The 12,592-nt window shown below is 41.5% G+C and overlaps 1 protein-coding gene across 3 annotated transcripts in view; it reads right to left on the bottom strand.

Moving 5' to 3' along the window:
* CDKL5 (cyclin dependent kinase like 5) overlaps positions 1-9,092 on the bottom strand; it is a 193,940-nt gene extending 184,848 nt beyond the window's left edge. For 2 of the 3 annotated variants that reach the window (XM_058714272.1, XM_058714269.1), the window contains exon 1: positions 8,977-9,092. The gene's annotated coding sequence lies outside the window, so the exon portion shown is untranslated. The remainder of the gene's footprint in view (positions 1-8,976) is intronic. The other variant, XM_058714273.1, reaches the window with a different exon arrangement.
* Positions 9,093-12,592: the final 3,500 nt, after the last annotated feature.

Genomic DNA, 12,592 nt, shown 5'->3' with positions numbered 1-12,592 from the left:
CCCTGCTCCTGCTCTGTCTCTCTCTCTCTCTCTCTCTCTCTCTCTCTCTCTCTCTCTCTCTCTCTCTCTCTCAATAATAAATAAATGTTAAAAAAATTTTTTAAACAATAAAGCAAATTTAATGCTCATATTTAATGAATCATTTCATTAAAACAGTAAATACCTTGAGCAGATTAAGGGGAAGAGGGCAATGAGGAATTTTAAGTTTAAATATGGAAGGGAGCTAACACTATCAGAAAAAAATTTAACTCAGTTATAAATAGAAATGACATCCCTATATAAGGTTAACAGAATGGTGAAGGATATAAGGAGCTTTTAAAAAATTAAAGGTAATTTCCACAAAAACAATGAAAAGAGTATCGCAGATGACAATCAAAGAAGCAATTGCAAAAATTTTACTGAAATAAGGGAAGATTATTTTACCTTGCACAGATTATGGACTTTTTGGTAAATTATCAAGGTTCCATTGAACTAAAACTCTTGGTTTTTGTTTTGGGTGTGAGGAGCATTTCATTTCATATCATACCTTCAATAGCTTCCCAGGAGCCTTAGGACAAGCTCAAAAGTCCAGTAGACAGCCTACTAAGCCTCTTCAGGACCTGGCCCCTGCCTAATTCTGCTTCATCACCTGCTTCTCTGCTTTCCAGCCATTGTGGATTTCTCTCAGTTTTTTAAAAGGTTGTTTTTCATCGCTTCTCGGCCTTTTGGCTAAGATCAAGTGTAAAAGGTTGTTTTTCAGAAGCCTGTCTCCGTCTCTCCCTCTCCCTCTCCCTCTCCCTCTCTCTCTCTCTCTCTCTCTCACCCTGCCTGAGGGCATTTGCACCTTCTGCCAGGAAAATTTATTTCCCCTACTAGACCATGTCTTTCTCATCCTTTAAGTCTCACTTAAATGTTAACTCCTCAGTGTGGGCTTCCTGCCTGCTCCCCCCAGGACAGATCCCAATCCTTACCCAGTTACATAATCCCATAGTACCTTATACTTCCCCTGTGACTCCAACTCAAGACTATAAATTCTTTAAGGGCAAGGCCTCCTTACCTTTTATCTACCACTCCATCCAACCTCTATCATAGTTTAGTACACAGCAGACACCCAATAAGTATTTGCTAAATGAAGGATAGATCCACAGGATGTAGGACAGGGTTATTTTTAGAAAGAAATAATTGAGAGGCACCTGTGTGGCTCAGTCGATTAAATGTCTGACTCTTGGTTTCAGCTCAGGTCATGATCTCTTGGTTCCAAGAGTTTGAGCACCACCCCAGGCTATGTGCGGTGGCACTGAGCCTGCTTGGGATTCTCTCTCTCCCTCTCTCTGCCCCTCCCCCACTCTCAGTGTCTCTGTCTCTCTCAAACAAATAAAACTTAAAAAAAGAAAAGAAATAATTGATACAGTAGGAAACACCAATTTGCACAAAATTAGATTTTGTCTACCTCAACTATTTTCAATTATTAACAATTAAAATAGAACTTTCTTGGGGCGCCTGGATGGCTCAGTAGATTGAGTGTCCATCTGACTTCAGCTCAGGTCATGATCTCACAGCTCATGAGTTCGAGCCCCGCGTCGGGCTCTGTGCTGACAAAGCCTGGAGCCTGCTTCGGATTCTGTGTCTCCCTCTCTCTCTGCCCCTAACCCACTCACATTCTGTCTGTCTCTCTCAAAAATAAATAAAAACATTTTGTAAAAATTTTAAAAAGTAGAACTTTCTTTTTGTCTGCAATTGCTAAACTTAAATTGTAGTGGTAATATTACTGATAACAATTACATAACAGCAGGGTTCCTAGCTGACTCAGTAGCTAGAGCACGCAACTCCTGATCTCAGGGTTGTGAGTTCAAGCCCCACGTTGGGCAGAGTGTACTTTAAAAAAAAAAAAAAAAAAAATGTGTACATATATATATATATACACACATACACACACATATATATACACACACACATACATACATACTAGTAATTAAAGTTAATACATTCTATGAGAGGCTAACAAACCAGGAGGGGTGTGTGCATAAAGTCTAGGATATGTCACACCTAAAACAACTTTTGTAATCTCTGAAAAATTCTATTCATCAGGAAACAAGTTTCCACTTGGCCAATATCAGGGTAATCGGGCAAAGCCAAGTCAGTAAGTTGTGCTTCAACTATTACTTATCACCATTTTTTATCTGCCATATCTTCCACAAGTGAATGTGTGTTTAATCCGATTATTACAATATGATCTTACACTGCCAAGAACCTAATCTTTAGGCATAATATAAAATCTAAAATGGAAATCTAAATTCGCAACTTACCTAGGGGGCGCCCAGCTGGCTCAGTCGGAAGAGCATGCAACTCCTGAGATCTTGGGGTTGTGAGTTTGAGCCCCATGTTGGGTATAGCAATTATGTAAATAAACTTTAAATAAATAAATAAAATTGCAACTTACAAAAAAAAAAAAAAAAAAGGACTCTTTAAAAATATTCATCCATATGTTTTGTTCACTTCCAGAAAGCAAAGTTGTTACTTTCAAAAGCACTATTTCCCTCTAAATCAAAAAGGTTACAGTGTCAGAAAGCACTTCATAAGTTACTGCTTGATATTAGGCCTTTCTCTTACAAAGGATACAAAGTAACAACAGAATCCTACAGCCATAGCTGTTAAACAGTTTAAAAAAAAAAAAAAAAAGTAAACCTATATCAAACCAGTTATGATTGAATTTACAGTAAACTATTATTATCAGAGCAGTGCTGTGTCCAATCTGTTATTAACAATCCAGACACAATCTACCACACAAGGAGTTATTGATTTACCTGCCTGGCACTCGTAAGGGTCACTTTCTATAGAGAAACATTCATCTAAAAGCAAAGAAAGTTAGACACAATTTCCAAAACACTTAGCTTCCAACCAAACCAGTGCATTCTTCCCTTATGTGTACCCAAAAACTAATAACCCCAAGCTATCCTATCAGCAATGTCCATCTACACATGCAGTACATTGAGCAAAGGAGAGCAAGTGGGAGCATGGAGATCAGCCTATACTGTACAACTCGTTCCCAAGGTAGCTTTACTCCCACACCTACCCTTAAGGGTAACTAAAAAGAAAATGATGCAGGCAGGAAAACAGTTGTAGCTACAGTACCTTGCAGGGTAAGTGTCTAAATCCCACAAAACTCCAGTCTGAAAAAAACACAGAAAGGAGACAATGTGTTTGAACACCTGAATTTAATGAAGCCTGCTAGATGAGCATGCATCATTGGCATGAATTTCTCAAGGGGGATTAGAGGTCAAACACTAAAATGCACAATGTTATTGGTTTAAAGTCAAGAAAACCAATTATTTTACCCATGGTCTTAAATCTTAAAGGCATTTTTTTTTTCTTGCCCAACAATTATTATTACTTTTACCTTGATTTGTTTAAGTAATCTCCATGCCCAACTTGGGGCTTGAACTCACAACCCCGAGATGGAGTCTCATGCTCCATGGACCGAGTCCGTCAAGGCACCCCTACCTTGATTTCGTATTCCTGCTTTTCCAACATATCACTAAGAACATTATGTTTTATCTGCTGGTTTAAAAAAGACCAAAACAAAATCAAATCAAAACCACAAAGACAAGGTAATTTAATACCATTAGCAGTATTGTCCTTTATATTCTGCTATATATTATGTTTAGGCAAAAACTTTTAAGTTCTTATTTATTTAAGCAATCTCTACACCCAACATGGGCCTTGAACTCACGACCCCAAGATCAAGAGCCATAAGCTCCACCAACCGCTCCACCAACTAGACCAGCCAGGTGCCCCTAGGCAAAAGCTTTTTAAAATACAAAAAGCAGTGAGAAATTGTAATATATGTAAAAAAATATTTTTAAAAGACCTATCTTTTAAGATCTACATCAGTTTATCATTGTCTGATGATAAAGAGATCTAGGTGGAAGCAAGTACGTAAGATTTTTTAAAATGCACTTAGGAGCGTTCTTTTTAGGGTGATGGAATGTTCTAAAATTGGACTATAGTGATGATTAGACAACTCCATAAATTTATCCAAAAAAATCACTGAATGGTACACTTAAACAGGTAAATTTTATAGTATGTAAAGTATACCTCAATAATGCTGTTTAAAAGAAATGTTGAAAACCTACACTTGGTAAAGAAATAAATCCACAAGAATTTACGTATAGGTCCCATCTTCATAGAACAACTGTCCTGCTGTGGCCAAGATGATTGATTTCTAGCCCTGAGTTTCTACAATATTTAGACTGCTTCTAACTTTGATAAGTGACAAAAGTGATTCTCATCAATTACAGAATAAAACATTAAGTCATTTTCCTCCCTGATATAGACCTCTGAGCATTCCTTTGGGCTAAGCAACTGTTTAGCTCTCTGAATGATGGGTCTTGTTTTAAAACCGACACACACACACACTCACAACAGGCTTTAAGTAGCAGAAAATTCTACTTTCAAGTAGGAACATTTTTGTCAGAGCCCAACTTCTATGTATTAAGAAGCAACAATAACACACCTCTGTGAACTTCATTCACCTCCAGGTTTTATTTCACTTAAGTCATTACAATTACAGAAGAGATACCCATCTGCAAATTGCAATGGCTGTCATTTAGAGTGCATCAAAACCACAAAATTGAATTCAAGGAATATCTTCATCGCCTTCATTAGTGTAGCAAATTTAATCAAAGTCAGTCAAAAGTTAACAGTGGAACATGCAGAAACATGAAACACCAAGTAGTTAATTAGAAACAACTACCTCATTTTGGGTGTAAATAATCATGTACAACCTTCATTTATGAACTAATGACTCTGTTAGAAAACTGTGCACTTCCAGTTGTCCTATCTAGCAGTGCTGATGGACCTGAGTCCGGCTTCCCATGTGACTAAAGGTCAGGCAGCCTTACCAGTGTAGCCTGTGAACTCCAGGAGGCATATTTATACCTCTAGAACCTCCCCAGGAATGACTTTACAGTAGGACCTCAAAATATGTTTGGGCAGTCAGATTCCTAAAGAGAAGCAGAGAGAGCATGGTTTTGAAGAACAAGGGTTCAAGTCAGACCGGTTTGGATGGTAGTTCTGCCTCTGCTGCTGAGTAGCTGGGTAATCTGTGCATACTATTTTCTCTCTCTGAGCCCATTTGATCAAATGTGTTGGGAAAGAAGAGAACCGTCTACCTCATACAAGTGTTGTGAAAACACACTTTGCATCTATCCATGCAAATGAATTATTTGGTATTCAGTACCAAATATCTGGTATTCAGTAAGGCTCAAAAAGTAGCATATTACAGTTTAATTACTATAAAGACTGCCCAAAACAGAGACCACTCCCAAAACTTGACCTTAATTAGAACTGTCTTGAACACAAATGTTTCTGAGAGCTTAATTCAAATGTTGACAACCAATTTCAAAGACCTGAATGCGCTAGGTCCTTTTAACCTAATAAGTAATTTTCTGTTAATTCCCAAATCCTAATTTTCTAAATGTTACCAGGCTCTTTACATAGAAAGTCCTCACTCTCAGCTTTCATACCCACTGACACAATTGCACCCAAGCTCATGTCTCAGTATTATGAAGTAAATGTACAAACTCAAATGAGAAATGAGGCCAAACCTTTGAGTAATCCAGTCATCCATGCACTGCTCCATATGAAGGAAACATTCTAGAAACTATCAAGAATTTAAATACAAACACAAAAGTGACGTATTGTCAACAAAAGATTTCTAATGTTGAGTTTAAGATAGAAAGTAAATTGGCAAACCCCTCCAAACAAGAGTTTAAATTTAGTCTTTTAATTGCAGTATTTTCATAAGTTGAAATATGTGACCCAATTGACAACATCAGAAGATAAAGAACCTTTGAGATTCTATCTCCTCCTCTACTAAGGAATTTGAAGTTGCAAACAAACAAAAAAAAGAAACAAAAAAAGAAAGAAGAAAAAAACTACCTTTGGAATCTAAAACTATCAAATTCTGAATAAACAGCCTTTTCTACTTTAGAAAGCAACTGAATACTTAAAAATCTGCTATTCTTATACCAAAGTTAAGGGTTACCTAAAAGATTTCCCTTACATTTTGGGTGTGTGTGTATGTGGGTGGATTCATTTGTTCTAAATGCCTTATTATTTGGTATCAATTTATTACATGAAAAAGTCTCATCCCCATACTTACTGCCAAAAATAAAGTACTATGCTAGTGTACCTTCTAATACCTAGAAGAAATAAAAGAGATAACCACCAAAGTTATCAAAATGGAAGGGGAAAAAAGGTGAACTTTTAACAGACACGCTGAAGAAGGCTTATTTTTCTTGGTTCACTTCCTTACAAATTTCCTATAGCCGTATTCTTAGATATAGCTGAATTTTCTATCACAAAGTAAATTGAAACGCAAATCATAATAAAAGGTTAAATTTCTGCAACAGAAGCCACTGTCATTTCCAACAATGCAACTATTGTTGACAGAGAGTCTCTCACAGATTCTTGGACACAGTGGTGAAGCAAGGCTGGGGGGAAAAAAGCATACTTGAAGCAATTTCTCCACCTCTGTATTTCAGTTTGTAATGGAACAACACTGCACCTTCAAAGTAGAAATACCATATAAAATCTGGTTCTCATTAAATGACTGCTTTAACCCCATGCAGCATATTTGGAACAGAATAGACCTGATTCGCAATCAGTCAACCTTCTATTACTCATCTATGCGAGATGGCCCAGCAATTTCCCTCAATGGGAGCCTTTTCTTTTAAAACCCCGGGGAATACTGTAAATGCCACACTCCAATTTAAATGACTACAAGAAAATTACAATGAAAATAATGGCAGATTTAGTCCAGGGAACTCATATTAAGTAAACATCAAAAACCTGAGATAAGGGACAAAAAACCTTTCTACAAGCCCCTAAATCATGACTAAATTATAAATCTGAGCAGGAAAAAAGAAATCTTCTCTGAAGAAAGAATGTTTATTTCTAATGTTTTTTAATATATCAAGTTTTGTTTCCAAAAAAATGAGGGTTAGGAAACATGCTAAATAAGCAAAACTAGTATACAAAACTTATACACACACACACCAAATTAATCACTGTATTATGTTTAAAACACAAGACAATTTAAAAAGATTTGACACTCCAGTTGAAGACCCTCCAAACTCCTCTGAAATGGTAGATTATTTAACACTCTCGGGATGATTAACTTTATTTAGCATACCTCTTCTGGAGTTCTATTATTTAATACAGGCAAACTGAAATTTTTTTTTTTTTCATCCTAATTCGGTTTCCTTGTACTTGTGAAATGCTCAGCATACTCTGTGCTGGCAGCTTTAGTTCTGCAGCTTCTTTCTTCTGGCTCCTTCTCCCCCACCCCCAACACCCCTAACCCCCCCCCCCCAAAAAAAATATTTCCTTCCCAAATGTTCTCTTCTCTGCATTTGTCAACAGAAACACCCACTGGTGGTGTCAAACTGGTAATACTGCTGCAGGCTTCCTTACTCCTGTTCCAGTGTCAAAGCCAAAAATGCCGAAACCTAAAATAGTACTTTTAATAAAGAAATTAAAAGAATTGCTAAGGTATTCAAGTACAATGTTCTCAAAAAGAGGCACACCTTTAAAAAAAATTAATGAACCCTAATTGGGTTGTTAAATATAAAATTATACTACCCCCCCCCGCACTAAACATACAGAAACAAGTAAACACGGGTTCTTCACATTTTATGAATAAAATATTTTAAAACACTTAAATTAAAAACAAATTTACATCTAAATGTCATTCACATATAATCCCAAATAGCCTCTGTAAAGATGCTTTTGTAACCCTACAGCAAGAAAGGAACAAGCCGGAAACGTTACCTAAAACGATAATCCTATTCTATACATATTTATGTCTCTTGTTTTAGTCAAATGTTCTCAGACAAATTAATTTGTGTAATCTTTTACATTAACTACATAAGCATTACGTCCAAACAAACCTAATTCAGATTCACGGGAAGAAATTATTCTGTGTCTGCAATACTTTCTAAAATCAGCCTAAATTTCAGCCAATTAAAATAGATTGTGTTAACAGAACACTGATCTGCAACTACTTAAATATCACAGCATCCGTCTAATCTCACGGTGGAAATACTAAGGTCAGGCTTTTCTTATTCGGGCATCTGGGCTTTAACACTCAAGTGAAGCGAAGGAAAAAAAAAAAAAAGAAAAAACACCTCAAGGAAGATCTGCCTTTTTACACAGAAATACGTTCAGGTTATTTTTTTCCCCCAACGTGGGCATAAAACGTGTCAACGCGAGCAGGACCTGTTCGTTTGGAAATGGTTCCAAACCCTAGGATTTAATTTCTATGAGGGTCCAAAGGGTACGAAGGTCTGGGAAGGGGCCAATTTCTGCTTCTCCCCACTATGCCAGTGGTGAACTTCATAGCAACGCCCGAAACTTGTTGGGAGGAAGCTGGAAGAGCCGCGGGGCAGGCGGTGGGTCACTCGCCCACCCTCGCGGGCAGCCAAGGTCAGTCAGCAGGGCCGGGGCTCCGGCCCCGGGCTCGCAGCCCCCGGCGGGTCCCCGACTCTCTCGGAACTCGGGCTGGGGGCTCCGGCGCGCAGGCTCCTCCTCGGCGCCGGCGGGAAGGGGCTTCCCTAGCCGCAAGCCCGGGGGAGCTCGCGCCGCGAGGGCGGCGGGGCGGGGACGCCGCAGACCCGCTGCCGAGGGGAGCCCCGCCGGGCGGCCTCGACCCGCCGCCCCTCCTCACATCCTCCCGTCTCCCCACCCCCCAAAATACAGTCCCAACCCCTCGCTGGGGAAGCCCTTCCACTGGCGCAATGGGGCGCTGAAGAGAGGCCACTCCAGGCTGGGGCGCCCTCGCCGCGTCGCCCTGTTCTGGAGGAGACCCGCGCCGCCGCCCCTTCTCACGTCTGCCCGGGGGGACAGGGTGGGTCCCCTCTCAGGATAAGCTGGGTGGCGCGGAGCCAACGTGGGAACAGGAAGGCCTGACGGGGGGGTGGCGGCGCAACTACTCACCCCGCCGAGTCTCCCACCTCCAGCCGGGGACCCCACAGCTTCTGAGGCCGCCGTCGCCGCTTTACCTTTCCCAGTGGCAGGGACAACTAATGGAAACCTCCGGCCCCGCCCTCTCGCAGAGGCGAACGCGCAGCCTAATTTGCTAACTGGCCCGCCCCGGCCGTCCCGTTCGGGCCAATGAAGAAGCTTCTAAGACTCCGCCAGGTCCCGCCTTCGCCCCGCCCACTTCTGATAGAAACCAATGCGGAGAGAGCGCTCGTCCTCGAGCGCGGGCCTGCGCGCCCCGCCCGCACCGCTCGTGCTCGGACCCCAGAAGCCGAAGAAGGCTCGTTCCTTGTATAAACTCGCCTGAGCGCGCACGCGCGCGCCGCACCACCTCGCGGGCCAGGTTTGGTTGCCCAGCCAGGCCCTAGCAACCTGGGCTGGGTGTCTGGGAGGGGCGGGGCCCGAGCTTCGAGCGTTCAGGGGGAGGGGGGTCAGGGGGAGCTGGGTGGGGGGAGGGGGGAGGGGCGGGGAAGATCGTGACTAAGAAAGGGGCGGCTGACGGGGTGGAGGGCCGTAGAGGCCCGGGAATCCGCCTCTCACTGCGGAAAAAAAGGGGGAATCCTCCCTGCAGCTCAGCCAGCCTGGCCTCACTCCAGAGGGACACGTGCGGAGGGTTGAGGGGTCGTGGAAGAGGGGGAGAACACATTTGGGGCGGGAGCCGAGGCACTGCTTGGAAATAAAGGACGGAGGACGGTTTATCTCTGTCTTTGGTAAAAATGATATCGAAGTCTATTGCAGCTGCTGCCCAACTGTTGCAGCTGTGCGTGCACACGCACATATGCACACATTCACACGTACACTCATCCATCAGCCTGCGATCCCTTGGGTGAATTGGGAGCAAAGAACTAGTAGCCTGAGGATTCCTTACACAGCAGCTGGATGCATGAGAACGGCTGTGGCAGCAGCGCCAGCGGCAGCATCAACCCACAGCTCTGCTTTGGTCCAATGCTCCGCCACACAAGATTCCCCAGCTGGCAATGAAGTCATCCCTCCACCGGTAGAAATGGAAAGCTCTCAATACCTACCAATAATCAGGGTTCCAATGAGGATGAAGAGGTGATGAAATGGAAGGAGATACATTTCCAAAGCCACTTTTTGAAAATTAAGAAAAATAATAATCCTGTTTAAAGGCATTGTGGACAAATCTATGAAAAGCTGCATAATAATTTCCACTTAAAGCAAAGAGGGAAAATAGGGTGTTTTTTTTCTGGTTTTTAGGAAAAGCACGGAAAATAAGTGTGTGAGGTCATAGCAGCTACCAAATTAGAAATAGATATCTTGGATTAAATCCACTTAATCTATTCCTGTCGTGAATCTGGTAACAATATGTAACAATATGCTGGTTTTGACCACTTGGTGCCAAGCCACTAGGGTTTTCTTTTTCATAACATGGTGAATATTTGATGAGGGAATGAAGGTGCCTTTCTCTTCAGCTTTTCAGGAAGCATATTAGAAATTTTTTCAGGTAGGAACAGTGAATTAGCAGTGAGGGAAAATGGAGTCAGAGGCAACAGCAGGGCTTTGCAGAGTCTCCTGCCTCCTCCAAGATGCAAGGTAACAGTGCTGTGACCTCAAGCTTCACCCATGTGGAGCCAGCATTCCTGGGCCAATCATGCCATTTTCATCCCTGAGCGTTAGTGCCTTTGTGCCAGGAATTGCAGCAACATTACTTCTGGACCAAATGAAGAGTGGTTTATCTGTGTAGGTTGAGAAAAACCAATAACCGAATATTCATTGGTAGAGGTCCAATTTAGTTCTAGGTAGTAATATTGAAAGCTTTATAATGTGCCATCCCATATATATAACTATGACCTTCCACCTGGGGACATTTGCTTTGATCTGGTTTTGAGGAGCTGGCAAAGGGTTTCTTAGAATCACACCCAGTTCAGTTCATTTCAATTTTGATCAAAAGGGTGTATTTTCTAGGTCAGTAAGAGTTAAAAAGTACCATGCCACCATTTAACTGAGCTCCTTGTTTATGAAGAAAGAACACTAATACTTAACCACTGAATGAATGCCTGCTATGTGCCAAGAATTTTCCATACATTTAGAGTTGCCAGATAAAATACAGGAGGCCTGTTAAATTTGAATTTCAGATAAGCAAAAAGTAATTTTTTAGGGTAACTATGTATTTTTATCCTGGATATGTGTGGAACAAGGGTTGAAGACTAAATAAGCTTTCTAATCATTGTCCAAAAAAGCATTTTTGAAATTGCCCCTCTAGGCCCAGAGCTCATAATGAAATCAGGATCTGGGAGAAAAGCTTAAGAACCAAATCATTGTGCAAATGTGTAATGTTTGTAGAAAGAGGTGCACATACTTATACTAAAATTTTTTTTGGTTTTTATCTGAAATTCAAATGTAACTTGGAATCCTATATTTCTATTTGCTAAATCTGGCAAACCTACATACATTATCTCTGAGGCTTCAGATTCTCTGAAATGTTTTCTCTTAGGTCACCTTTTTCCAGATGAAGCAATAGCTTCAGAGGCTCTCCAACATCTATTCTCTCCATCCTCCTTCTAATAGAACCCCAACAGTGTTCAGGTATCCCCACTTCCAAGGTGGTGTGTGCTTATTAGTCAGTCAATCAATGACTAGGGCCCATTTAGACTAAAGGAAAGGACTTAACATCCTATGATTTGAGGAAGAGGTTTTCCTTTCTATCCTGCTGGATGAACAAGGAAGCAAGTACCCAAGTTGCCACTGGCAGCCATTTTGTGACTAGAGGAAAACCATCCTTAGGCCAAAGCCTGTGCCCTACCTAAGGCAAAGTTGAAAATTAGAAAAAACAAGCAAAAAACCTGCGTTCTTGATGATAACACCTAGTTACTTAATTAAACAAATTCTGCCTTTTCCTTGCATTTAAGACAGTTTGAGTCAAAGTTTCTATTAGATGCCTCCAAGTGTCCCACTACAGAGCCCATGTGTGCTACTCATGATGGGTCTCAATAGTAAATAAATAAATGGCCATGAAGATGTAAGACATTTTTATCCTGGATACACGTGGGACAGGTATGGAAGACTACATAAGCCCCCTAATCATTGTCAAAAAGCATTTAGGATGATATTTACCTACCAGGGAAGATATCATGATCACGAAGGTGGTTCTCTCAGGGTAAGTCTCATCCACTGCACTCAGGTCATTCTGACTCCAGCAATTTCCCCAAACACGGAAAACGCGACAGCAATTTCTGTTAGTGAAAGGCTACATTTGCGGGGCGGGGGGGGGGGGGGGGGGGGGAAGCATCTATAAAGTGCCCACTGGGCTTAGACTTCATAATGCAAGATCTAGAAGAGGTGCGCCTGAGTGGCTCAGTCGGTTAAGCCTCTGACTTCAGCTCACGTCATGATCTCATGGTTCAAGAGAACCATGTCAGGCTCTGTGCTGACAGCTCAGAACCTGGAGCCTGCTTCAGATTCTGTGTCTCCCTCTCTCTCTCTGCCCTCCCCGGCTCACGCTCTGTCACTCTCTCTCAAAAATAAATTTTTTTTTTAATTAAAAAAGCTCTAGGAGAAAAGCTTAAGAATCAAGTCGATATGGAGGCACCTGGGTGGCTCAGTTAAGCAT

Source organism: Neofelis nebulosa, chromosome X, assembly GCF_028018385.1.
Source record: "Neofelis nebulosa isolate mNeoNeb1 chromosome X, mNeoNeb1.pri, whole genome shotgun sequence".
Taxonomy (NCBI): domain Eukaryota; kingdom Metazoa; phylum Chordata; class Mammalia; order Carnivora; family Felidae; genus Neofelis; species Neofelis nebulosa.
Note: the sequence above shows the minus strand (reverse complement) of the source record. Positions and strands in the feature narration are given on the sequence as shown.